Here is a 26,882-nt window from a genome sequence, read left to right on the forward strand (position 1 = left end):
TTTAATCTTTACAACTCCCCTGTGATGCCAGCACCACATTTCACACATGTGGAAGGAAACAGGCTCAGAGAGTGATTCACAGATAATAAACAGCACAGCAGGGCTCTGATGCTAAAGCCTGTTCTGTTAACCACTGTGCAGTCTTCACCATGCTGTTAGAGCACAGGGGACCATCTTGGCCTAGGTAGAAGGACAGGGACGACTGGAGAAAGCAGTAGACTTCCAGGAGGAGGTGACATCTGAGCTCATCATGAGCAAGCTTTCCTCAGTCAAGTGTTGGCAAGGCTCACTGTAAACAGAGGAAGCCACATGTGGGAATAGCAAGATGCCAGCAGAGTACAGGGAAAAGCTAGAATGGGGGTGTGAGTGGGAAGAGGACCAGGAGCACATTGCATGACCCATGAGTGAGCGCCTCCCTACTTCTGTACCCTTGGTCCCTTTGCCCTGACCCTGTTCCTAGCCCTGGCGGAGAATGTGAAGATGAGGCCAGAGGGAACATTGAGAAGAAGGATCTCAGAGAAGAAGGAAAATTCAACAGAACCTAGGAAGTGCAACTGCTATTGCCTGGGCCTTTGTTCCTGGAATGGACTCTGAGAGTGCATGGTAAAGTCTAAAGTGAAAAATTCAAGAGGAGGGAGCTTTCTTTTACCTGACTTTTGGGTCTTAATCTTAGTTGTTACTTCCTTTCGGAAACATTCCTTGGTCTAACAAGCCTGAGACCCTGAGATGCTTTTTTTTTTGAGACGGAGCCTTGCTGTGTCTCCAGGCTGGAGTGCAGTGGTGCATTCTTGGCTCACTGCAACCTCCGCCTCCCAGTTTCAAGCAATTCTCTTGCTTCAGCCTCCCAAGTGGCTGGGATTACAGGCACCTGCCACCACGCTCCGCTAATTTTTGTATTTTTAGTAGAGACAGGTTTTCACCATGTTGGTCAGATTGGTCTTGAACTCCTGACCTCAAGCAATCCACCTGCCTTGGCCTTCCAAAGTGCCAGGATTACAGGCATAATCACAGCCTGTAATCCACCATGCCCGGCCTTTTTTTTTTTTTTTTTTTTCCCCAGAGATGGGGTCTTACCCTGTCACCTAGGCTGGAGTGCAGTGATACAATCAGTTTACTGTAGCCTTGAACTCCTGGACTCAAGCAATCTTCTGCCTCAGCCTCCTGAGTAGCTGAAATTACAAATGTGAGCCACCACACTGGCTTGGCGGCTAGGTCTTATTTACCCTTCCACCCCCAATAGAGCATGTGGCTCAGAGTAGCTGCTCAGTAAAAGACTGATGAATGAATAACAAATAGCCTCCAAGGAGCTTCTGCCAAGTCTTTCAGACCACATCGATTTTCTCTCTGTCTCTGGAGTCCTACTGACCTTAACACTTGGAATCCTATGCATGTTTGAACCAGAAGAAACCTTAAAAATCATCTAGCAGCCGGGCACGGTGGCTCACGCCTGTAATCCCAGCACTTTAGGAGGCCAAGGCAGGCGGATCACGAGGTCAGGAGATCGAGACCATCTTGCCTAACACGGTGAAACCCCGTCTCTACTAAAAATACAAAAAATTAGCTGGGCGCGGTGGCGGGCACCTGTAGTCCCAGCTACTCAAGAGGCTGAGGCAGGAGAATGGCGTGAACCCAGGAGGCGGAGCTTGCAGTGAGCCGAGATAGCCCCACGCAGTCCGGCCTGGGTGAAAGAGCGAGACTCCGTCTCAAAAAAAAAAAAAAAAAATCATCTAGCTATCTCCTACCTCTACCATCTCAAAGATGGGGTGATTGAGGTGATCACTTATTTGCCAACTGTATTAGTCTGTTCTTGCATTGCTATAAGGAAATACCTGAGACTGGGTAATTTATAAAGAAAAGGCAGGCTGGGCACAGTGGCTCATGCCTGTAATCTCAGCACTTTGGGAGGCTGAGGTGGGCAGATCACTTGAGATCAGGAGTTCGAGACCAGCCTGGGCAACATGGTAAAACCCTGTATCTACCAAAAATAAAAAAATTAGCTGGGCATGGTGGTACATGCCTGTAGTCACAGCTACTTGGGAGACTGAGGTAGGAGAATCCCTTGAACCCAGGAGGTGGAGGTTGCAGTGAGCTGAGATCACGCCACTGCACTCCAGCCTAAGCCTAGGTGACAGAGTGAGACTCCATCAAAAAAAAAAGAAAAGAAAGGAAAGGGGTTTAATTGGCTCAGAGTTCCACAGGCTGTACAGGAAGCATGATACTGGCATCTGCTTGCCTTCTGGGGAAGCCTCAGGAAGCTTCCAATCATGGCTGAAGGCAAAGGGGGAACCAGCGCGTCTTACATGGCAGGAGCAGGAGCAAGACAGAGTGGTCGGGTGGTGCCACACACTTTTTTTTTTTTTTTTTGAGATGGAGTCTTGCTCTGTCACCCAGGCTAGAGTGCAGTGGTGCTATCTCGGCTCACTGCAAGCTCCGCCTCCCGAGTTCACGCCATTCTCCTGCCTCAGCCTTCCGAGTAGCTGGGACTACAGGTGCCTGCCACCATGTAGCAGATTTTTTGTATTTTTTGTATTTTTAGCTAATTTTTTGTATTTTTAGCAGAGACAGGGTTTCACCGTGTTAGCCAGGATGGTCTCGATCTCCGACCTTGTGATCCGCCCACCTCGGCCTCCCAAAGTGCTGGGATTACAGGCGTGAGTCACCGCGCCTGGCCGGTGCCACGCACTTTTAAACAACTGGATCTCGTGAGAACTCATTCACTATAATGAGAAGAGCACCAAGGGGATGGTGCTAAACCATTCATGAGAAACCACCCCTAGTATAATCATCTCCCACCAGGCCCCACCTCCAACACTGGGGATTACAAATTTGACATGAGATTTAGGTGGGAACACAGATCCAAACCATATCACCAACAATCTTAGTTTTGTATCTCCAGCCACGGTTTCTCTTCTGAACTCCACAGTGAATCAGCTGCCTATGCAGCCCTCATCTGGGATGTCCCACAGTGTGTGCATCTAAACACATCCAGAATCAGCATCCCCCCCGAGGCCTAGGCATCCTTCAGGCTTCCCTGTCTTGGTGAAGAACATCACCACCCAACCAGTTGTAGGGACCACCTACCTCCTACAGCCTCCCACTACCAATAAAACAGCAAGCCCAGCAGTGTCTACTACCTAAACCACAAAATCTCTCCAATTTCCCTCTGCCTCCCTAGCCCAAATCCCCATAGCTCTCAATGGACCCCTGCAAAAGTCTCATTAGTTTCCCCAAATCTGCTCTTTCTTTGTACTAATCCATGCTCCTCATTGCAGCTGGAGTGACATTTAAAAAATGCTACTTTCTCCTTTAACTCCTTTGCTGAAAGATTTCCAATATCTCTCCACTTAAAAAAAATATATTATTAAGTTATTGGCCAGGCGCAGTGGCTCACTCCTGTAATCCCAGCACTTTGGGAGGCTGAGGTGGGCGTATCAGGATTCAAGACTAGCCTGGCCAATATGGTGAAACCCCATCTCTACAAAAAACACAAAAATTAGCCAGGCATAGTGGCACATGCCTGTAATCCCAGCTACCCAGGAGGCTGAGGCAGAAGAATTGCTTCAACCTGGGAAGCGGAGGTTGCAGTGAGCAGAGATCACGCCACTGCCTCCTGGGTAACAGAGTGAGACTCTGTCTCAAAAAAAAAAAAAAAAAATATATATATATATATATTTTTTTTTTTATTATAACTAACACTTATGGAAAATGTATATCCTAAGGTCTGTTCTAAGAACTTTACACATATTAACTCATTTAATCCTCATAACTCTAAATATTCCCATTATACAGACAAGGAAACAGAAACTCAGAGAAGCAACTTCAGGGCCTTTGTGTAAGCTCTTACCCATCCTTGGCTTGTTGATCTGGCTGACTGCTATTCAAACTTCAGATGGGATGCCTTGGGGAGCATTCAAAGATCTCCCTCTCTAGGCCAGTCCCTCCCATAGCATCTAACCCAGTTTTTATTATACAATTATTTAGGGGGTGATTTGGTTCATGTCTGTCACCCCCATAGGCTTTAAATTCCATGTTTTGCTCATAATTATATCTTGAATATTCAACATATAATAAATACTTGATATTTGTTGAATGAATCAATGAAAAGCATTTTCAGTAAGAGAGGGGATGTGGTCAGATTTGTTTTAGAAGGATTTCTCTTGTGTAAAAGTTTGAAGGTGATGAGACCAAGTCACCAACAGCAGCTGAATTCAGGAGTGACAGGAAGGCAGGCTGGACTAGAGGAGAGGCAAGAGGGATGGAGAGAAGTGGGTGAACCTAGGAAGTATTTAGGAAGCAGACTGGACGGCCCTGATAATTAAGTGGATAGAAGTGAGGAAGAGGAAGGAATCAGGAGGGACTCCCAAGTTTCTGAGAGCACCTTGAACTGGGGTGAGGAAGCATCTGCAAAAGAGGCAGCTTGGGTTGGCAGAGCAGGCTGTCCCTAGACCCAAGCAACTGAAACATGGAAAAGCTCTCAAAAAAATTTTTGCACCCAAACTCCTTAGCTTGGTCCTGGTGTACTTTATTCAGCCCCATCTGTGGTCTACCCCCAAACTCAGAGCATATAGATCACTGCTCCTCCCCCAAGCCCCACTTGTCATCCAGCCCACCTTAGTAAGTGCCACCCCACTACTCTCTCTCCACAAGATGCAGCTTGGAGGACGTCTCCTCTGGGATCCCTCCCCACTGCCCCCACCGCTTCCTGGGGTGAATGAGTCCTCTGTAGCCATCAGGATTCGCTGTATCAGGAGTGTTCCTCTGCTGTCACCTCTGATGACTATTTTCCTCAATTCAGAATCCCCAGCACCTGCAAAAGGCCTGGATCAAGGTAAACCTCAAAAAAGTTTGTTTTATTGAATTTTCCCAAAGGCTTGGCTTTATTACATTAAGAGCTGAGGCCAGGAATGTGGCAGTAAATGCTGGTGCCACCACTTAGAAAGACAAGTCACTTTTTTCAAGCCTCAGTTTCCGTCCATCAAATGGAGATAAGAATACAGTGCACCTACCTCGAAGAGTTGTTTTGAGGGGAAAATGAAATATGCTAGGTTAAGTGTTTAACACAATGCCTGGAACATGGTTAGTTCCCTCAAAAAATTAGCTGTTATTTATTTATTTTTAAATTCTCGCCTTGATACTCAGAAGGGGCTGAGCAGGAACAGAGGATTGCAGTTCTTAGGATGGCCACGCGAGGGAAGTGGTGAGCAGCCTCCAGGAGGACTTCGGCTCGGCTGTGCCAAGGCACCTGCTGAGGACCCAGATGGCCCGCCTGGGGTTTCCGGGACTTCCCGGCCCCTAAACATGTGGGCCCTGGCCAGAGCGCCGCAGGAGAAGCCTCTGCCAGGTGCTCGGTCTCGACTCTCACAGCCCCAGCCATCCCTCCTGCTCGTCCCCGTCTCGGCTTGGAGGGGCTGGCGGGCAGGAGGGGACAGGGTAGGGGGCAACCAGGATATATCCCCTCCGTTTTGTCATTTGTCTTTCAAACTGACTTATGGCCATTTCTTCTGTATAGAAGTCTTGTAGTCAAACATTTCCATGTTTTCTCTTATGGCTTCTAGGTTTCATCATGCTCAGAAAGTCTTTTCCATCTCCAAGATTATTAAAATATTCACTCATGTCTTTTTTCTGATACATTATGGTGTTAAATATGTGGTCCACCTGGAATTTATTTCAGTGTCGAATAAGGGCACAGCTTTTTGTAATTTCCCCAAAAGACTTGCTGGTTATTCCACCCATTTGATCTCCGCCACCGCCACGGCCACCCCCCCGCCCAAAAACCCCCTACCAACTCCGCCCCCCATTTGTCTGAAGTGCTGTCTTTTATTCATTCATTCATTTAGAGACAAGGTCTTGATCTGTTGCCCAGGCTGGAGCGCAGTGGCGTGATCACAGCTCACTGCAGCCTTGACCTCCCAGGCTCAGGTAATCCTCCCACTTCAGCCTCCCTGGTAGCTGGGACTACAGGTGTGTGCAATCATACCCAGATAAATTTTTTTTTTTTTTTTTGAGACAGAGTCTTGCTCTGTTACCAGGCTGGAGTGCAGTGGTGCAATCTCAGTTCACTGCAACCTCCGCCTCCTGGGTTCAAGCGATTCTCCTGCCTCAGTCTCCCAAGTAGTTGGGACTACAGGTGCATGCCACCACACCCAGCTAATTTTTGTATTTTTAGTTGAGACAGGGTTTCACCATGTTGGCTAGGATGGTCTCAATCTCTTGACCTTGTGATCCGCCTGCCTCGGCCTCCCAAAGTGCTGGGATTACAGGTGTGAGCCACCGCCCCTGGCCACAAGTTTTGTATTTTTTTATAGAGACAAAGTTTTGCCATGTTGCCCAGGCTAGTCTCAAGCGATCCGCCCACCTCAACCTCCCAAAGTTTTGGGATTACTGGCATGAGCCACTGTGCGGGGCCTGAAGTGCTATCTTTATCATACATTGAATTCCCTTGTGGGGCTGGATCTATTTCCATACTCCATTTTGTTCCACAGATCGGTCTAGTCCTGCTTCAATACCATACTGCTTTAAATACATTGACTTTATAGTATGTTTTAGTATCGGGTAAGACAAATCCCTTTTCATTACTTTTCTTCCTGGACTTTTTATTCCTGTATGTTTATTCTTCTATATACACTCAAGAATCAACCCCCTCTCCACCCACCTCCCATCCAGTCCTTCTGGTAACCAATATAGAATTTGAAGATACTGAAATTATATGCAAAATATACATTGCACATCTCCAGAGAGATAGTGCAAAGTTTTCATCAGATGTGCAAAGGGAGCCCCTGGTTTACCTGTCTCTGTGAAAGGGGCCAGGGAGGAGCACACAGGAAGCCTGATTCCTCTCTGTGCTCCCACCCCTCACCTCCACCCTCGTTCCAGGTCCTGCCCTGGCCTCCATCCTACCTCCCCTAATCTAGTCCCCCTTGCTGCTCCAGAGTAACCATTCTACCACCCAGGCCCTAGTTCCAGGCCTAGGCCTGAGGTAGAATAGCTGATAACAAAGCTTTAATTAATATGTAAATATAATCGGGAGCCCCAGCTCCACCTCTGACCAGCTATGGAACCCACTTTGAGGCTTTTCACATTGTAGGGCCTCAGTTTATGCTTCTCACAGACCAGGTGAGAAGGGAAGGCGTAGGATGACTATGCCTCCTAGCAATCCCCAGGAGGATCCTTTAATCCCAATAATTTTCCTTTTTCTCCCCACCTTCCCACTCCCCATTTACTTTTTTTTGAGACAGAGTTCCCCTTGTCACTCAGGCTGGAGTGCAGTGGTGCGACTTCAGCTCACTGCAACCTCCGCCTCCTGGGTTCAAGTGATTCTCGTACCTCAGCCTCCCGAGTAGCTGGGACTATAGTTGTGTGCCACCACACCTGGCTAATTTTTGTATTTTTAGTAGAGATGGGGTTTCACCATGTTGGCCAGGTTGATCTCGAACTCCCGGCCTCAAGCGATCCGCCCACCTTAGCCTCCCAAAACACTGGTACAGGCATGAGCCACCGCACCCAGCTCCCATTTACATTTTAATTCATGCCATCAGCAGGGAGACTACTGGTTTTACATGCCTCCAGCAAATATTAATTATTCTGTCCTCTCTTGTCAGTGGGTGGAATTCAAAACACTGGAGCCCAACAGTGGAACTGACCAGTCCTAAGCAAGGTTAAATAGACAAGTTGGGGCAGGCACGACCCTAGGAAAGACTTTATGCAGTATCCTCCCGGGCTGCAGAAGAACCCAGGACTCCAGAAGTCTATTTGGAAGTTTATATAGGCAGATGCCAAGGCCCTAGAACAGAGTTTCCAGGGCCGGCCACTCTACTTCCTTCTGTCTGAAAGGGACATTATAAAGTCTTTCTCTTCATACCAGGCACTTGGGCAAGTCTTTTCTCCTATCTGAGCTTCAGATTTTCCATCTGTAAAATGGACTTGACGTTTGTAAGTCGTTTCTTCTCTTACCATCTGACGTTCCTGGAACTGCTTCAGGGCAGGGCAGGGCAGGGGGCGCCGTGGTGCCTGTGAGGTCCTGGGAGGTGCCCCAAAGAAAAGGAAGGATGAGAAAGAACAGATAGGGTTGGTAGTGGAGAGGGGAGGCCGGGCAGGAGGCAAGAGAGTCCTAGGGACACGGAGAGGAATGAGGCTTCCCCAGACCCCGCTTCTTGGAAGCCTCATTAATGTAGGTCTCCCCAACCACAACCCGGCAAGCCAAACTCCCCGGATTCCCCTAGGCCCCGCCCACCACCAAGGTCCGGCCCACTGGCCCCGCCCATCCACGCGGCCCCGCCCCCGGCAGGCCCCGCCTCCCCTTCGCCTCCCGCCGGCCCAAGCTTGGGCTTTGCACCCGGCGGCGACTGAAACGGTGGCTGCTGCGGAGCCGGCAGCGCAGGCGGGCGGAGCGGAGCTGCCCCTGTGGTGGCGGGCGATGCCCCCGTGAGCCTCCCTCGCCGCCCCTCCCCGCCCCGCGTGCCTATCCACTCGGAGTCCGCGCCCGCCTGGGGCCGGGCCGCGCCTACTGCCGGGTTCGCGGGGCGGGGTCCCGGGGCAGCACCTGCCCCGCCTTGCGGAGCCGCCTCGGCCTGTGGAGGCCCCCTCCCTGTCTGGACCCCGGCCCCACCTCCGGGTAAGTCAGCAGGCCTTGCTCGCCTGGGAGTGGACGTGGGGAGGGGGCTGCAGAGGTCTGGAGGAACACGGGGGGAGGGGGGCTCTGGCCATGAAGCGCAACGTAGCGATGTGAGTGTGCAGGGGCGGGGGTGGGGGGATGAACACAGGGTGTGAGAGGGCTCTGGGGAGGGGACTAAGGGATGAGAGAGGGACGTGGGGTGTTTGGGGAAGCCTGGAAAATGGGGAAGGGGGCCCAGAGTCTTGAGTTCTTTGCTGATGCTCAGAGCTCCTGGGGCCCTGGTCTTCAACAGCATTGCCTGGCATGGCATTTTTGGAAAGTGCTTAAAATCCCTCCTGGAAAGGGAGCTGGAAGGCAGCCTGCTTTTCTCCCTTCTGCCTGTGCCCTGGTTGAGAAGCAGCCACTTTTTCCTCACAACGTGACACCGTCGTGGTGTCCAGAGGACCCCCTCCGCCCCATAAAAGAAGACCCCCTCCGCCCCATAAAAGAAAAGGAGTGCTGCTTACTCCAGCCCTGGGGTGGGAAGAGGGGGCTTTGGGAAGCTGGGAATGCAGTTGGTCAGCAGCATGGTGCAGAGCCCAGGGTTCAGGGAGGCTTGGCAGGACCCTTGATGGGCAACTTGGGCATGCTCTCATTCATAGGGAGGAGCTCTTCCCTAACTGGCCGCCTGGGTACCTGGACCCCATGTCCCCATCACCTCTGGACAACTCAGCCCTGAGGAGTGGGTTTCTTCAGTGTCCTGGTCCTGAAGGCTCAGGAAGGATCCTGGAATGGGGTGGGCAATGGCATATCAAGGCTGGAGAACAGGGGGCATTGGCTGGCACTGCCACTTGGGGCCTGTTTCAATGTGGCCCTTCAGGGCTTGGACACTTGGGTGAATATCAATGTCCAACCCTAGCCCCAGGGGTGTTATCATGATGTAGGGAAGAAGGCTGCTGCTCCTTTGGTCCTGTCCTCTATCCATGATGACTTCTTAAGTCTGGGTTCCTTGGGTTTGGGGCCTGAAGTCATGGGAGGAGGATTGGGCCTGGTCAACAAGGGGTTAATGAGCCATCTCCCCCACCCCACCATAGTTGCTGCCAGCCACCAATTAGTCTGTAATCAGGCAGCTGCCAACTGTCCCTGGGGGCATGTGGGTAGCCTAATGGGGCGTTCTTGGTTGGGGGGCGGGGTGGGTGGGTTGGCAGGGATGTGCTGGGGAGGTGACCCATGCGCCCTGTGCTTAAACCAAGCACCATGCCCTTTGTTGTTTGTTTAGGGCCCACAGACCCCTTCCCTGCCTTCTGTTCCTGACTGCCTTGCTTAGGGACTTCCAGCCCTGGGGTTCTACACTTATCCGACCCTTTGCAGGGTATGAAGCCCAGAGTTGGTTAAACTTGGCTTCAAACCCAAGCTCTGCCACTTTCTGGCTGTGTGATACTGAGGAAATCACTTCCCCTCTCTGAGACTCTTTCAGTAAAACAAACCCAGCTGCTATGTGGGTAGCAGGAAGGAGTGAGTGAAATGGTGGATTTGAGCTGCGCAGCACAGTGCCTGGCACTCAGGAGGGCTCAGCAGCTAACTGCTGAACTCATGAGCAACCCCTGTGCCAAGTACTTGCTGGGGCGGGCGTGCAGGAGCCAGGTGCTGAGGACCCAGCAGGGACCACGGTCCCTTCTCCCAGGGCATGTGGTCTGTGTCACTGTCTTAACTATTCTCTCTCCCTCCCTCGTTGCTCAACGACGCTTCTGGTCTCTGGACTTTAATTGGATTTTACTGCACAGAGCCCAGGCCTAAAGCTGCTACTCTCTGGGTTTCCCAACTTCCTGCCCAGGTGCTGAGCTCTGTGGGGTCTGTCAGGGGTCTGGGTGATGTCTGCAGCTGCAGTAGCAGCTGGCCCTTTAAGGAGGGAAGAAAACAATTATCTGGCCTGGGCATTGCATCAGCTGGAGCCTGGAGGGTCCCTGGGGAGGGGGGAGCAGGCTGGTGGTTGATTTCATTAGTGCCATGTGAGAACTCTCACCTGCCCCACTCCCCAGCCACAACCTTCTCCCCCAGGCAACAGCTGCCTCAGTGCCTCCTCCCACTCCAGGGGCACCACCTTGGAGAGCTCTCTGTGTGTACCCCCCAGTCAATGTCATGGGCCCCAGAAGAGGAGGGAAGTGTCTCTCACATTGGCCTTTTGCTGACTGTGGCACTGTCTCTCCTGTTAGCAATCTGCTGACTTGGGGTGCAGGGTGCGTCTCCTGTACTGGCATTTTGCTGACGATGGGGGTGTTTCTCCCACACTGGCATTTTGTTGACCCAGGGGAGGAGTGACTTCTACACTGTCCTCTCACTGACAGTGGGGCTGTCTCCTACACTGGTATATCACTGACCTCACAGAAGAGCTTTACCAGCTGGGGTGTGTGTGAACTGAAGGCGGAGGTTAGAAACAAGTGCTCTCTGGTTGGAGGTGAGCTTGCTGGGAATGGTGAGTCACAGGGGTTGTGTGGTTTGGGGCAGAGAGAGACCAGGCACTTGGGCATCAGACAGACAGGATTCAAATCTAATGCCTTCCGCTTCCAACCTGTTACCACTTCAGGCAGGTGGCCTCAACTACCAAGTCTCAGTCTCCTCTGGAAAATAGGAATAATTTATACCCATACTGCTCCACCCCATCAGGAATGTGGTTAGGGAATTAAATGTAGTAACCAGATGTATAGTACCTAGTCTAGAGCTGGCAGGGGGAGGGTGCATACTGTATGATGGTTCTCTTCCCTTTGCAAGTTTGGGCTTTTCATAGCTTGAGCTCAAGAAGCCTGGACAAGAAAAGGAGGGTCCGGGAGGAGTGAAGAAAAAAGGAGAAAGAATGCCTGGCCCTCTTGCCTCTGTGGCAGAAGGATGCATTCAGTCCACCAGGTACCTCTGATGTATCAGACTCTATGAGCCAGGCGGCCCCTGCCCTCACGGAGCTGACATTCTAGTGGGGACATGACCCAGAGCAGGTAATTACACATGGCATGTGTGTAGAAAGGAGGGACTCGGGGGAGCTCTGGAACCTACCACTGAAGTTGCTCTCCTGCCGTCTGTAATCTGGGAAAGGTTCCTGGAGGTGGCGACATCTTAGCTGAGTCATGAAGGGTGCCAAGGAATTGTAGAGGCAAAGAAGGGATGAGGAAGGGGAACTGTGTGTCTGAGGCCCTGTTGATGGTGAGAACAGGCTTGGCGTGGTAGAGGGAGGGCAGTGTGGGCAGGCCCAGGACAGCCTGGCCCGATTTCCTAGTCTAGCAGGATCCTAAAGACTTGGGAATTTATCCTCAGGCCAATGGCAACCCCTAAAGGGTTTTAAGCAGAAAAGGCAAGATCAGATTTCCCCAGAATGTTAGGGTCTATGGCCCTCAGGCAGAGCCTTCTTGGGAGTGACTTTTTGCCCTCTCCTACCCTTTTCCCTGTGCAGCAGCCTCGGTCCCAGGGAACCGGTTGTTTATGTGGCTGGCCCCAGGAGGGAGGGCGGCCAGTCCCAGTCCCTCCAGCTCCCTCTCTCTGGTCTAAGCTATATCGTGGCCTTGTTGACGAAGCTCAGCCCTTGGGGCCAGGTTCTCCCAACCTCCCTGGGGAGCCAGAGGGCAAGAGGCAGGGTTTTGCACCAGGCTGCTCTGTGCCCACATCCCAGCTCTGCAGTTCCTGAGCTGGGTAATCTCTGGGAAGGCATACCCGTCTCTGAACTTCTGTGTCCTCAACTATAAAATGGAGTTGATGATATCTCTAGGAAGAGAATAAAGTGAAATTCCACGTGGAAACCATAAACCCTATCTCGATGTCAGTTGGCATTTTTACTCTGTTGTGTGGGGGCTGACATCAACTCTGGGCCGGGCCCAGGGCTGGCTGGGGGTGGGAGCAGGGCTGGTTTCAAGAGTCAGTGGTCACGCAGGGCCCTGCGCCTAGAAGGACCCCACACTTAATGTTCTGCTGACACCATCTTAAAATTCTTAGTAACTTTGAACAAGGGGTCCTGCATTTTCATTTAGCACTGGGCTCTGCATATTATATAGCCCCACAAATCGGGTAGGGGTAGGAAGAGGCAGGGAGAGACATGGACCTGCAAACGGTTCCCAAGGATGAGGTGGAGGGCATTACTAACTGTCCCAAGGTGGGTGGGATGTTAATAAGAATAACACTTATTTAGTGCTTACTGTGTGCTAGTTCTCTGCCCATCGCTTTACATGCTCATCTTTAAACAGTCCTATGAGGTAGGTACTATTATCATCTCTGTGGTATAGATGAGGAAACTGAGGTGACCTAGCCAAAGTCGCACAGCTATCAAGTGGCAGAGCTGGGATTCAAAACCAGGTTGTCCAACTGCAGAGCAATGCTTAACACCAGGGAAGTCTCCACCTAGGAGGAGCAACCACCTGCCCTGGGTTTGGAGGATAACTTGGAGTTTGCCCAAGAGGAAGAAGTGCAGTGGAGAAGGGAGGACTCTCTCACCTGGGAAGTGTCCAGGTTAAGGGCATGATGCTTGGCCAGGAGATGGGGAGCCAAATCCTGGTGCCTTCTGGGGTTGAGAGAAGGTAACCTTTGCATTTCATGGTCCTGATTTGCCAAGCTCAGAGCCCCTTGTCAGTCTGCCCCTAGGTCCTGCTGCTACCATGGCTCCTCAAGTTGCCCCAACCCCTCTTCCCACCTTTTTGCCCCCTCCCTCCCTACCTCCTGGGTAATCTCATTTACTTCTCTTGATTTTAATGATCTCTGCTGGGTTGAAGATCTGCAGGTCTAGCTGGGTGCGGTGGCTCACACCTCCTCAAAGTGCTGGTAATCCCAGCATTTTGAGAGGCTGAGGCAGGCGGATCACTTGAGCCCAGGAGTTCAAGACCAGCCTGGGCAACATGGCGAAACCCCATCTCTACAAAAAAATACAAAAATTAGCTGGGCATGGTGGCGCTTGCCTGTATTCCCAGCTGCTTGGGGGGCTGAGGTGGGAGGATCGCTTGAGCCTGGGAAGTTGAAGCTATAGTGAGCCATGTTCATGCCACTGCACTCCAGCTTGGGTGACAAAGCAAGACCCTGTCTCAAAAAAAAAAAAAAAAAAAAGAAGCCCCAACAATCTGCAGGTGTGACTGCTTCCTGGCCCACACTTAGATGTCTCACAATCAGCTTCAGTTCAGGTCCAGACCCAGCTCCCGACTCTCCCACCTGCACCTGCTTTGCCTTTAGGGTCCCCGGTTCATCTCTGGCATCGCCGTCCTCCCACCTGGTCAAGCTAGAAAGCTGGAAGTTCTCCTGGATACGCCCCTCTTCCCGTCCCACACCCCTATAACCAGTCCTCAGCAAGCCCTGTTAGTCCTCCTGAATCTCTGCCTTGAGTCCGTGGACCCTCTCGCTGCCCACCACCCCCTCCAGGCCACCATTGGCTCTCACCTGGGCCACTGTTACAGCTTCCTACCTGGTCTCCTGACATTTGTTCTTGCCCCGCTTTCTTTCATGGTCTTCTTAGGATAAACGTTGGATTGTGTCATTTCCCTGCTTAGGACCCTTCCAAGCCTTCTTGGAATGAAAGCCAGATGCACTGACGCAGTCTTCAAGGCCCTGTGGGATCTGGTCCTTGCCTACCTTTTTGTGTCTTCTTCTGCACTCTCCCTCAGCTGCAGGACTTCCACACGTGTTGTCCCCAATCCTGGAATGCACGCCCCCTCTTGGGGCCCTGCTAACTCCTACTTATCCTTCAGATAGATACCAGCTCGAACGTCATTTCCGCAGGGAAGCCTAAAAACCAGACAGTAAACAGCACCCTGCTCCAGAGGACCTTGTACTTCTTCATAACATTCAGCACACTCAGATCGCTTTTCCGTCATGTCTATTTCATGCTAGGCTGTGAACTCTGTGGGCTCAGGAATCCGTTTTGCCTCACCCCGGCACATAGTAGGTACACAGTGAGCTGTTAGATGAATGAAGGGACTAGATGAGGAGTGCTGCAGCCTCCTAACTGGTCCTTGCCTCCAGGCCTGCCTTTTCCAGCCCTTTCTCCAAGCAGCCCCAGAACAATCTTTCTAAAACACAGAACTGACCCTGTCACCCCCTGCTACTTAAAATACTTCAATAGCTCCCTGTCACTGACAGGAAAAGGCCTCGGCTTCTTATCATGGTATTCAAAGCCTTTTATGATGTGCGCCTGACTGCCTGTCTTCCCTGCTTCCCTGCCACACTTTGAACTCCAGTCCCTCTAAGACACCAGGCTGTTTTGGGTCTCTGTGCATCTGCACTTGCTGTTCCCTTTGCTTGTAATGCCTCCCCACCCCTACTTTGTCTCCCTGGAGAACGTCCTTAATTCTTCAAAATCGGCTCAGCTGCTACCTTCGCTGTGAAGCCTGTGGAGCCCTTCCGCTCCTCCCCAGGCAGAGTTAGCCCACCCTCCCTCTGCCACATCTGTGCAAAGTCTACATCTCTTACTCACTGTCTCCCACTGCACTGGGCTTCTCCGACGTAGGCACAGTGATTATTTTTTCAGGATTGTTCATCTGCGTACCTCCGGCTCCCAGCTTCTCTCTTGTCTTAATTAGGTCTTTACTTATATACAGAACCCACTCAAACCAGCTTCAGTAATAAAGAAGGGCTTATTACAAGGACAGAAGGGATTCCCTGGAACTGAGGGGAAGGAAAACCATTAGCTTCAGGAAGGTGGGACCTGGAGGGCCAAGGGAACTTGAAGCAGCCATTCTCTGCACCCTGCCTTTCTGTCTCCACAGACTGGATATCTCTGCCTTTTCAGGCACCAAGCCACCTATACTTCCTGTATTGTGTCCCTTGGTTTCAGCCACATGGAGAGAGAGAACTTGGGGCTTGGCAGATCCAATCCCAAACTCCCAGGAGAGGACCTGATTGGCTCAGAGTGAGGCAGGTGCCCACCCTGGTCCAGTCATCTGTAGCCTACTGGAAAGGATCAAAGAGACATGCAAACATGGTTCTCAGTGCCCCGCTCAGACAAGGGAGATCTTCGTTAGCTTCCAAACACATCACCTGGAATTCTTAGAGTGCCGATGTGGGTATGGGCAGTTGGGCCTGAGCCCCAAACTTCCATCTGGACAGCAGCTGGAGAAAAAAGGCCTGGAATTGTGACTTAAAGGGGAGTCTTTTCCTGGGCAGCAGTGCTCAGGACAGGCTCTGAAGAACCTGTCAAATGTCATTCAGAGGCCTGAGGAGAGAGAGGGAGAAGAAAGCCTGAATTTTCTCACCTTGCTTTGGAGTGAGGAGAGAGGGAAGAGGAAGGCAGGAACAGGCAGAAGAGTTTTTCCCCATGAAAATCTTCATCCTCCAAGATGTAACTGTTTCTTTTCGTCAGTGAAAAACCAAACCATGTCTACCTCACCTTCCCCCTGTCACTCATTCTTGACCTGTATTGATTCTGTTCTTTGTACTTCCCTGGTAATAAACATTTTTTTTAAGCACTTACTCTGTGCCAGACATTGTGTTCACACATTTCATTTAATCTTCACTCCTATAAGATGGGTACTATTATTATTCCCATTTTATTTTATTTTTTTAAAACATATAAATTTTATTTTATTTTAGAGACAAGGTCTCACTTTGTTGCCCAGGCTGGAGTGCAGTGACTTGAACACGGCTCACTGCAGTCTCAACTTCCTAGGCTCAAATGATCCTCCCAAGAAGTTGGGACTACAGGTGCACACCACCATGCCTGGCTAATTTTTTTTTTTTTTTTGAGACATTGTCACATTCTGTCACCCAGGCTGGAGGGCAATGGCTGGGTCACGGCTCACTGCAGCTTTGAACTCCTGGGCTCAGGTAATCCTCCCACCTCAGCCTCCCTGGTAGCTAGGACCACAGACTCATGCCACCATGCCCAGCTCAGTTTTGTATTTTTTTGTAGAGACAGGGTTTCACCCTGTTGCCCAGATTGGTCTCCAACTCCTGGGCTCAAGCAATCCTCCCATCTTGGCCTCTGAAAGTGCTGGGATTACAGGTGTGATTCACAACACCCAGTCTGTCATCTCATTTTACAGACAAGGAAACTGCAGTTTAGGCATTTACAGGCTAGATTTTAAAGCTCTTCACCTCTCTTAATCTCGGTGATTTGCTGACTTGTCTGCTTGCTGTTTGGGATTGTGAAGGTCTCACGGGCAGATAGCAGGTTACCATCCTGCCTCTTTCCCCACTGCCCAGCAAGGGCTGCCAACTGTGGAACAGATGGATGCAGGTAGAGTAGAAAAGGTGTCTGGGTGGACGTCAAGTCTCTGACGTGTGGATCTCCCCTGTGTAGCTAGCTCTGTGACTATGGACACGTCTCATCCTTTCTGAGCCTCACATTTCTCATTCAGAAACGGGGGTGATAATTCCTGCTCTGAGGCTCATATTAGATGGTGGCCATTATGACAATTTGTGAATAGGAAAGGACCAAGGAATTTCTAAAAGATTGTTATTACCAGAATAGGCTGTAGCAACAGGGCACTAGCGGGCCACTGTGCCCGAACTCCTGCAAGTGGTGGACAAGCCTAGAGCTTCCCAGTGTGTGGAGTGGGACCGGGGATGCCTTTCAGTGCCATTTCTTAACATTAGCTCACATAGTGAGAAAGTTGGTTCCCTTTCAACGTTATCAAGTCCAAGACTGTCCAAGGGAGAACACATCAGTGTAGTTTCTAGTGTGTCTTTTTTTTTTTTTTTTTTTGAGATGGAGTTTTGCTTTTGTTGCCCAGGTTGGAGTGCAATGGCACAATCTCAGCTCACCACAACCTCTGCCTCCTGGGTTCAAGAGATTCTCCTGCCACAGCCTCCCGAGTAGCTGGAATTACAGGCATGCACCACCACGCCCGGCTAATTTTGTATATTTAGTGGAGACGGAGTTTCTCCATGTTGGTCAGGCTGTTCATGAACTCCCGACCTCAGTTGATCCGCCTGCCTTGGCCTCCCAAAGTGCTAGGATTACAGGCGTGAGCCACCGCGCCCGGCCTCTAATGTGTCTTTAACAACTTTCCAACACTGGTTGCCCTCCCTTTTTAACAGAAGCTCTCAGGCTAGGCTCAGAACATTGCCTGGCAACTCCATATAGCTAAAACATAATAACATAACTGTTTTTACTGTGTTTGTTTTATTGTCATTTTCTATTTATTAAAAGTGATACTGGCTTTCCATTTATAGTAATAACATAGTTTCTATTGAAAATAGTTGCATTAAAGTTAAAAGTGTCAATTTATTTTTATCCGTTTGTTTATTTATCGAGACTAGATCTCACTCTGTCGCTCAGGCTGGAGTGTAGAGGCCTGTTCTTGGCTCACCTCAGCCTTGACCTCCTGGACTCAAGTGATCCTCCCACCTCAGCCTCCCAAATAGCTGGGACTACGGGTGTGAGCCACTGCCCCTAGCCAGAGTGTCAATTTAAAGAAAGTAAGTAATAAACAGTACAAGAGTCTGTAGATTTGTTTTGTTTGTTTGTTTGTTTGTTTGTTTTTTGAGACGGAGTCTCTGTCGCCCAGGCTGGAGTGCAGTGGCACGATCTCAGTTCACTGCAGCTTCTGCCTCCTGGGTTCAAGCGATTCTCCTATCTCAGCCTCCCAAGTAGCTGGGATTACAGGTGCGTGCCACCACGCCCGGCTAATTTTTGTATTTTTAGTTTGACCATCCAGACGGGGTTTGACCATATCGGCCAGGCTGGTCTTGAACTCCTGACCTCAAGTGATCTGCCTGCCTGAGACTCCCAAAGTGTTGGGATTACAGGCGTGAGGCACCATGCCCAGCCTAGGAGTCTGTAGATTTGGCAGAAATCATTGAGGTGACACACAGTGTTATGCACTTAATGCAAAATTGGGAAGTGGTATGGGGATGTCAGAAATGTGCACTGTTGACCTGGATAATTTTGAAGGTCCCTTCCACCTGCCCAGCAAATCTAGGGGTCTCCCCCTGCTGCACTGGCCTGCTCTCTTCTGCTCACCTTGAACCCTGGCTTGGGCTTCTTTTGGAGGATCCTGCCATGATTTCCCTGCAGACAGGAGAATTTGTGCCATTGTTTTCACAACCTGCTTAGGAGGGGGGCTCATGGAGATGAGGTGTCTGGATGTGGTAGGATGCCCCCTCATCTCTGAGGCCAGGACTTGAGACCTCCTGGGGGAGTAGGGGCTGCATACCCTACAGTTCTTCTGCTTCCTATGTATAACACAGGCCTCAGGGAGGCCTAGGGAGCAGTGAAGCTTTGGGAGCCACAGGTAAGGGCAAGGCTGCCCCTGGGGCTTCATGTCCCAGAGCTTGGGGCTCAGGGACAGTGAAGCAGAAGGCTTTGGAGTCTCATAGGTCCTTCTTCCCCTACTCCCCGCTTTGCCCACCGCTTTGTGCCGACTGCTTGTCCCTGGGACCTCGCAGCAGACCCCAGGGGGCCTCGGAGGATACAGTGGATTTATCCTCAGGGCCCACGAGCAGGGCCAAGGTAGAGAAGGCAGATGTCAAGGAGGGAGGGAAGTCCTGTCTGCCCCCTCCCTAGTCCCATGTTCACAGTAGGAAGGGTGGCCTGGGCACCAGGAGGATGGAGGGCCTGGGTAGAGTGTGGGGTGTGTGCTTGTGTGTCCATGGTGAATGTTTGAGGATCTCTGTGAAGGCATAATGTGTGTGTATGTATGAGAGAGTTTAAGTGTGTGTGTGTGTCCCTGGCAAATGTAGCTAGGTAACTCACAGATATGTCTGAGGGTCTCTGAGGGCATATTGTGTGTGCACTGTGTGTGTGTGTGTGTGTGTCTGTGGTGAATTTATCTTCATGTGGTATGTCTGCAGTTCTCTGCGAGGGAGTTTTTCTGCAGCGTGCGAGTTTGTATGTGTGTGGCAGGGTGTGTTGTGGGTCTGTGTGATGTGTGTGAGTCTGTGGTAGCTGCATCTCCATGCCATGTGAGTCTGTGGTGCACCAGGTGTGTTTTTGTGTGCATGTGTGTGCTCTGTGAGTGCCTGTCTAGGTGGATTGCCTGCTGGGTGTGGTGTGTGCCTGTTGTTTTGTGTACGTCATCTTCTTTGTACAGCGTGCATCTCGCTCTGTGGCGCATCAGAGTGGCCAACCGGAGGTGTATGGCTTGCGCGCGGGTCTTTGTGCCCTGAAAGGGTCTGGGGGTGGAGAGGTTGCAGGGAATGCGTGCACCTCTTTGGGCGGTGTCTGTCTGGCCTGGGGCCGAGCCTGTGCTGGGTTTCTGAGGAGGGTCCCCAGGGTGGGCAGCAGGCGCGGGCGGCGCCTTCCGGCTTGGCGCGGGGCTGGTAACTGGAGCCCCTTCCCCCCATGAAATATTGATCCGGCCTCGTCAGCGGCGCGGGGGAGGGGCGGGGAGGGGGAGGGACGGAAAGGGGGAGGGGCGGGCAGGGGGAGGGGCGGGGAAGGGAGGGGAGGGGAGGAGATGGGAGGGCAGGCGGGGGAGGGACTGGGAGCGAGTCGCCAGCCGCTGTCCGTGGTGCTGCCATGTCTCCCCCAGCGAGGGTGTGGGAGGGGGAGAGATTGTCCCATCCACCAACACCCTTTGCTGGGGCCCCTGCCTCTCAGGATGAGCCTGCCTTTCCCTTCTGCTATCCCACATCTAGGAAGGGGGAGCAGAGGAACCAAATGTGTATCTTATTGGGATCCAGTATCCACCAGCTAGGGTGACTATATGGCTGGGTTTGCCTGGCACAGTCCTCATTTTCACCTGCGGTCCAGTGTGATTGTGAGTATTGTCCCTGCTCATTCTCACAAGGGTCCCAGGTGGATAATAAATTATGTGCTCACCGGTAATAAGGCTTTGATCCAAAGACCAGTCGCCTCTGCTCTGCCCTGGGAGTTCTCCAGCCATGTGGACATGTAAGTGTGTGTGTAGTTGCATGTGTGGAAATTGTCCTTCCTGTGCTAGGATTGAGCTGGAATAAGTGCTTCAGAGCCCCGGGCTCCCGCCACAGCCCAAACCCTCCCCAATGCATCCAGCCCCCTTTTCTTTCAGTCCAAATTCTGCTTTCCATTCCAGCTGTGCTCCTTTCAGGCCTGGGCTTCTCCTGTGCCTTAGGAAGGGAGTCAGGGTGCCGCCCTAGCCTCCCTCCTGCATCCTGAGCTGGGCAGGCCTCTTCTCAGTCTCAATATCAGGGTGTTGTAGGCCTTCCAGCTTGGCCATCTGTATATTCATGCCATCTTCTGTGAGTTCCTCTCCTACTCTTCACCATGGACTCTCCCTCCTTCAGTTGGCTCCATCTTCCTCCTGCCTCTAACTGCGGGTACTACCTCTCAATCTTTCCTCACTCTCTGCTCTCTTCTGGGCATTCTCCTTCCTTTCCACACCCCATTTTTTCTTTGGAGAACACACCCAAATCCTGCCTACTCACCTTGCTCTCCTGAGCGCTCGTGAATCAGCTTACCTGGCCAACACCTGAATGTGGGAGTTGCAGCATTATCTCAGACCCATCGGGACTAAACTGGGGATTCATCTTCTCCTTAAGCCAGGCTTTTTCCGCTAGGACCTCAAGCTCTGCTGATGGCACCTCTCACCCCCATCCTTCCTGTAAATCACCTTGGATTTCATTTTTTCCCTTTTCCCTACTTTGTCCCCTCACTCACTCTAGGCAATCCCCTAACCCCACCCACGACTGCTGGCCCCGTTTCCTCTTCGCACCTCACTTTCTGAAGCAGTGCAGCCCTTCTTCCTGCATGGATGTAGCAGCCTCCTGGCTGCTCTTCCTGCTGTCAGGCTTCTTTCTGATTCTGCACTCAGTCTCAGATTGATCTCTGTAAAGCATTACATCTAAATCATGTCAGATTTCACTCCTACAGGATGAAAGCCAAGCTTCTTAGCCCCACATTCAGAGCCCTGCACTGGCTGCTCCCAGCCTATCTTTCCAGCCCTCTGTTCCGCAGTTGTACCTACCTCCTCTCCAACTGCACTGCTCTGTTCACCAGCCTCTGAACACAACGTTTTCTCCCTGGGCCTTCCCAGTAGTTGCCGCCTCTTTCCTTTAGAGCCACCTCTGCCTCTCCTCTCCAAAACCTCACCTATCTTTTGAGGTGCAACTGCTGGGGTAATGCCTTTTCTGGTCTCCCCCACCCTGAAGTGTTCACTGTTTCTGCAGAACAACCAGAGCAATGTCTCTTCACCTCTCAGTGCCTTGGGTGGTCCATGGACCAGCATCTTGGGCATCACTTAGAAGTTTCTTAGAAATGCAGAGTCTCAGTCTCCACCTATGACCCATGGATCAGAGCAAGCTCCCCAGGTGATTCACCTGCACATTGCAGTTTGATAAGCACTGGATGGTGTGGTCATTGAGGACGGAATCTTGCTTCTGTTTGGGGAGTCACCTTTGGCCAGGAGTAGTGGTATTCTCCAGTGCCAAGTTTAGCAGCCCCTGTAAGGAGACAGGTGCCACATCTAGCCACATCCTACAAGCCAAGGGAGGGGCGAATGGTGGAGATGGCTGAGAAGAATGTGTACCCTGGCTGGCCCTTTCCCACCCATAATCTATACCCTGCAAGGCCCCAGAGCTCAAGCTCTGTAAATCTGACTCCAGAAAGCACTTTAGTGACACAAGGAGGAATCAATTAATCAATAAAAAAGCAGTTATCAAGCAGATAGAAGAACTTTTCCCTCTTCACAAAACACACATTGGTCCAGAAATGCCTGTTACTTTAATGTATGTTTTGAAAAGAAAAATATGTGGTTTTGGTTTTTTTCTTTATTATAACATTAATACAGTTTCTTAAGTAGTAACTTTAGAAAACACAGTATGTCACATGGAGAAAATAAAAATGACTCACAGTGCTATAAATACTGCTAATTTAATGTTTTAGGTTGCCATTCATTCATTCTACAAATATTTACTGAGTCCTGCTATATGCCAGACCTGTGCCAGGTACTAGGGATTCAGGGTGAAGACGACGACAAGGTTCCTATTTTTAACCAGCTCACAGCCAGGGGGCGGGGTGTGGGAGACAAGTACGGAACAAGTTAGGAACAGCAGTGTGTTCATTTCCTAGGGAAGCTGCAATAAAGTGCCACAAACAGGGTGGCTTAAAACAACAGAAATGTAGACTCTCACAGTTCTGAAGGCTACAAGTCTAAAATCAGGTGTTGGCAGGATTGCTTCCTTCTGTGTGCTGTGAGGGAAAATCTGTTCCGTGCCTCTCCCCTGGCTTCTGGTGACAGGTGGCAATCCTTGGCGTTCCTTGGCGCATTGACGCGTCACTCCCATTTCTGCCTCCATCGGCACATGGCACTCTCCCCGTGTCTGTCTTCACGTGGCCACCTTCCTATAAGGACACTGGTTATATTGGATGAGGGACCCACCCTTCTCCAGCATGATCTCATCTTAACTTGTCACATCTGCAACGACCGTGTTTCCAAACCTAGTCACATTCTGAGGGACTGGAGGTTAGAACCTCAACAGTTTTTGGGGGGACACGACTCAACTTATAACACACAGGGACAGTACGAAGGGAGTTATGGGGATTAACCTTATCTGGGAAGACTGTCCTAGGAAATGACCTTCAAACTTGGATTGAGCCAAGAATAGGGTTTAGCCAGGCAAAGGTGGCAGGACAGACAAGTTTGGGGCCACCAGATCATGGGGGTAGGGGCAGAGAAGGTATGCCAGGCAGACAGGAGACAAAGTGGCTAAGTGGCTCTTTTTTTTTTTTTTTTTTTTGACAGAGTCTGGCTCTGTCATCCAGGCTGGAGTGCAGTGTTGCGATCTCGGCTCACTACAACTTCTGCCTCCTAGGCTCAAGCCATCCTCCCACCTCAGCCTCCCAAGTAGCTGGGACTACAGGTGTGTGCCATCACATCAGGCTAATTTTTGTATTTTTTTTTTAGAGACGAGGTTTTACCGCGTTGCTCAGGCTGGTCTCAAAATCCTGGGCTCACGCGATTCACCTGCCTTGGCCTCCCTAAGTGCTGGGATTACAAGCATGAGCCCCACGCCCGGCCCAAGGTGGTACTTTTGAGGACTGAAAAGAAGCAAGTGTGGCTGGAATACAGAGTAGGGGCAAGAGGATGGGACGGGCTGGGAGACAGGAGAGGAAGACAGTCCCCAGTTCACATGGGCTTGTGGGCCTTGGCAAGGGCCTTCTCCTTTGTCCTGCAGGAAATGGGAAGCTAAGGGAGGTTGTCAAGCAGGAGAGATTCATTCTGCTTTGTAGGCTGGCTCCTCCCAAAACTGACTCAGGCTGTACTGTTCCTTCAAGTCCCTGCTTCTGAGGAAGAACACACAGCCCTGTCCTCAGGAGCCCCCAGCCCAGTGAAGGCCCATGGTGACCCTGTCCTGGGAAGGGGGCATGGCTGCTGGGTGACCCCAGCGGCCCCTAGTGGAGCCTTCAGGAACCTTGTTCTGAATGGGAGACACGGCTCACCCAGCCCTGGGTCTGCCTTACCCTTGTGTGTTCTGAGTCCTTAGAGTTGTGGTTTGAGTCCGACCACCCCATCCCCTGCACTGCCATGAGGACTGTGACTGACAATGTATCTAGGGCCCATGTGGTGCCCTGAGGCCCTGGGGGAACATCAGGGGCTCAGTCTTGTAGGTCTTGCAGGGACCATGCCTTCAGCACCCCACTCCCCTCAAGGTATGTTTGGAGTCTGTATTGCCTTCCTACACAGTATCCACCCTCTCTGGGGTTCTCAACCCATCCCTTACCACACCCTCAGAGGGCTACCCCTTTCCTGTGTCTGATGGGAGAGGGCCCACCCTGCCCAAAGCTGCCTGTCCCTGCCTTGCCTGGGCTGGGTGGGCCGGGCTGGGTGGAGGAGAAGTGGGTCAGCCTGGTAGCCATGGTGACAGCAGCTGCTCCCTGCCAGCCTTCTCCTCTCCTCACCACAAACCTCACCGATGAGCTCCTTTGTCCGGTCTGGCAAGGATGGGGGCCAGGCGAGTGAGATTGGGGGCTGTGGTGTGTATGAGTGTGCATGTGTTCAAGCTTGCACACACCTTGTGCACGTGTTCAAGCTCCCACATACCTGCTCAGAGGTGGGGTGTGTGCCTTAGCCAAGGGAGCCCACGGCTCAGGGTAAGATGCTTCCTGCTTCCCTGCCCACGGAGCCATGGGGCTCTTCCTGCCTCTCTGGACTGGGCAGGGGCCCAATGGGGAGGGTGTGTGTGGGTGTTTGCAGGTGTGTACACATGTGAGTCTGTGAATGACTATGGCTGTCGTGGCTGCTTCTGTGTGTCTCTGTGTGTATGAGTGTCTTGGTGGGGGGTGGTGTGCACATGTGATTGTGTCTTTAAGTGTGTATCATTGACATGAGTCTGTGTGATCACACATTTGGAATTCTGTGCCCCACGTCTCTTCCTGCATGTGTGTGTGCACGTGTGTGTGTGTGTGTGTGTGTGTCTGTGCATGCACGTGCCAGCCTGGCTTCGGGGAGACAAAGGTCTGCACAACTAGGAGAGGAGCCGCCACTGTGTGCTGCCCACGCTGGCTGGGTGTGCTTCCTTGGCACAGACTGCCTTCCCCACCACAACCACCTACCAACCCATCACCCGCCCACCTCTCCCTGAGTGGGGACAGGAGAGACTAGAGCCGAAGGAGCCCCTCTCCCCCTTCTGTGAATGCAGGCACTGGCCTCTGACAGGGGCACAGATTGGCACAGGTGATGCGATGGGCCGTCCTGGTGCTGGATTAGGTTTGGGCCAGGGGTCTCAGATGCCAGACCCACCATCCAGCAAGGGGTCAGGAGCTGAGATGCTGGCACAGCTTCATGCGCCACCCCTCCCCTCAACTGAAAAGTGCAGGGACCCTGATCCCAGACTTCTGGAGCACTCAGGGCTGTGGTAGGAGGCAATGCTCCTAGTCTCTGGGCCTTCCCCTGCAGTGGTTGCACCTGGTGTGGACTCCAGACCAATAAGAACTAACAACTGGACAATCCTTTACGATTTATAAAGGAATCTTATTAGTAATAATAATGTAATTGCCCAACTGGTGATCATTTACCACATCCCAATCCTTGTTTTATAATGTTTTATGTAAGAACCCTAAAGCAGGCATTATCGTCCCCACTTTAGAGATGAGGAGCATTAGGCTCAGGGGATTTGTTAAGGAAGCCCTGTATCATACAGCTTGTAAGTGGCAGATCTAGGTTTTGCACTTAAGTCTGTCTGCCTCCAGAGCATGTGTTTCATTCCCTCTGCCTTTCTGCTCCTCTTTGTCTCATCTGACCCCAGTCCAGCCGGGAGAGTCAGGGAGGGCCCAGGTGGTGATTAGACTCGTTTTGTAGAGGAGGGAATGGAGGGAATGGTTCAGAGAAGCTGAAGGACCTGTTCAGGATCACATGGCTGGGGGTAGAGCCAGGAGTGTGTCCACCAACTGCTGGGCATGTCACAGAGTGTCTGGGGAGGGACACAGACCCCATTAATCAGAGGGAGGTTGGAGGAAGGAAGGATAGGGTCTAGAGCTCCTTAGCAGTTGGTCCTGGCCGAGTATCTGTACATGTATTTAAAAATCTCAAAGTTGTGGGTCTTCAGCAGCTTGGCATCCAAGTACCTAAAGGAACATTAAGGGGGCCCATGAGTTGTAAAAATTTTACAAGAGGAAATGGAGAATTGAAGAGTTTAAATGATTTGCTCAAGGTCACACAACTTCTTCAAAGTCTATCTTTTTATGCCACAATCTACTGGAAGCCCTTGAGGGTAGATGCCTTACCTAGCCCTTCCTCTAAGCTCCTCTCTTCCGTTCCAGACCCTTTTATCACATCGCCTCCTCCTGGGAGCCTGCCCTGATTGCCTTCACCTCATTTCTTGAAAATTGGTGTTTTGGCAGAAGTCAGTTGAAGCCTTGTGCAAATGCCCTAGGGGTGTGCTGTTGGGAGGCAGCCCCCTGTGATGCGGAACACCAGGCTCAGATTCATCAGTTCGGTGAGTTGGGTTTTCTTCCAGGTGAAGGGTGGGGAGGGAGCACCCGATAGGTGATGTGAGACCTGAGAGTTAGGGGACTTAGGGTTGAAGCAGTGATTTTGCCACCAATTTTTTATGTCACCCTGGTGCATCTTTCCCCCATTCTGGGCCTTGATTTCTTGTTCTGCAAAATAGAAGGCTCAGGCTAGAATAGAGACAGCAAGTCAGTTTTAGCTCATGAGCTGTTTCTCATCAGCTGGTGCTGGTGCCCTGTGTTGAGAGGGACTTTGAGGCTAAGTCTGACCTTGATGGGAAAGAGAGAGGTTAATGATGTCCACTGTGAGTAGAGGATGGGGAGGGGTGGTGGGAGCCTCAGTTATTTGCAGTCCCTTCCAGCCTAACACTCCATCACCCTGTGATGCATTCCTTGGTCTTTACTGTTGGAAAGGTGGGTGGCTAGGTTCATCTTGAGCTTTTGTGCGGCCTTGAACTACCAAAA

General features: G+C 51.4%; 1 protein-coding gene across 4 annotated transcripts in view; it reads left to right on the forward strand.

Moving 5' to 3' along the window:
• Nucleotides 1-26,882, forward strand: part of RIMS3 (regulating synaptic membrane exocytosis 3) — a 71,477-nt gene that overhangs the window by 18,039 nt on the left and 26,556 nt on the right. Inside the window, exons 1-2 of one of the 4 annotated variants that reach the window (XM_019016408.4) lie at nt 8,296-8,611; nt 26,229-26,404. The gene's annotated coding sequence lies outside the window, so the exon portion shown is untranslated. Of the gene's footprint in view, nt 1-8,295; nt 8,612-26,228; nt 26,405-26,882 lie in introns of those variants that run through there. The other 3 variants (XM_063699900.1, XM_055392664.2, XM_063699901.1) reach the window with 3 other exon arrangements.

The sequence above is a fragment of the Gorilla gorilla genome, chromosome 1 (genome assembly GCF_029281585.2).
Source record: "Gorilla gorilla gorilla isolate KB3781 chromosome 1, NHGRI_mGorGor1-v2.1_pri, whole genome shotgun sequence".
NCBI lineage: Eukaryota > Metazoa > Chordata > Mammalia > Primates > Hominidae > Gorilla > Gorilla gorilla.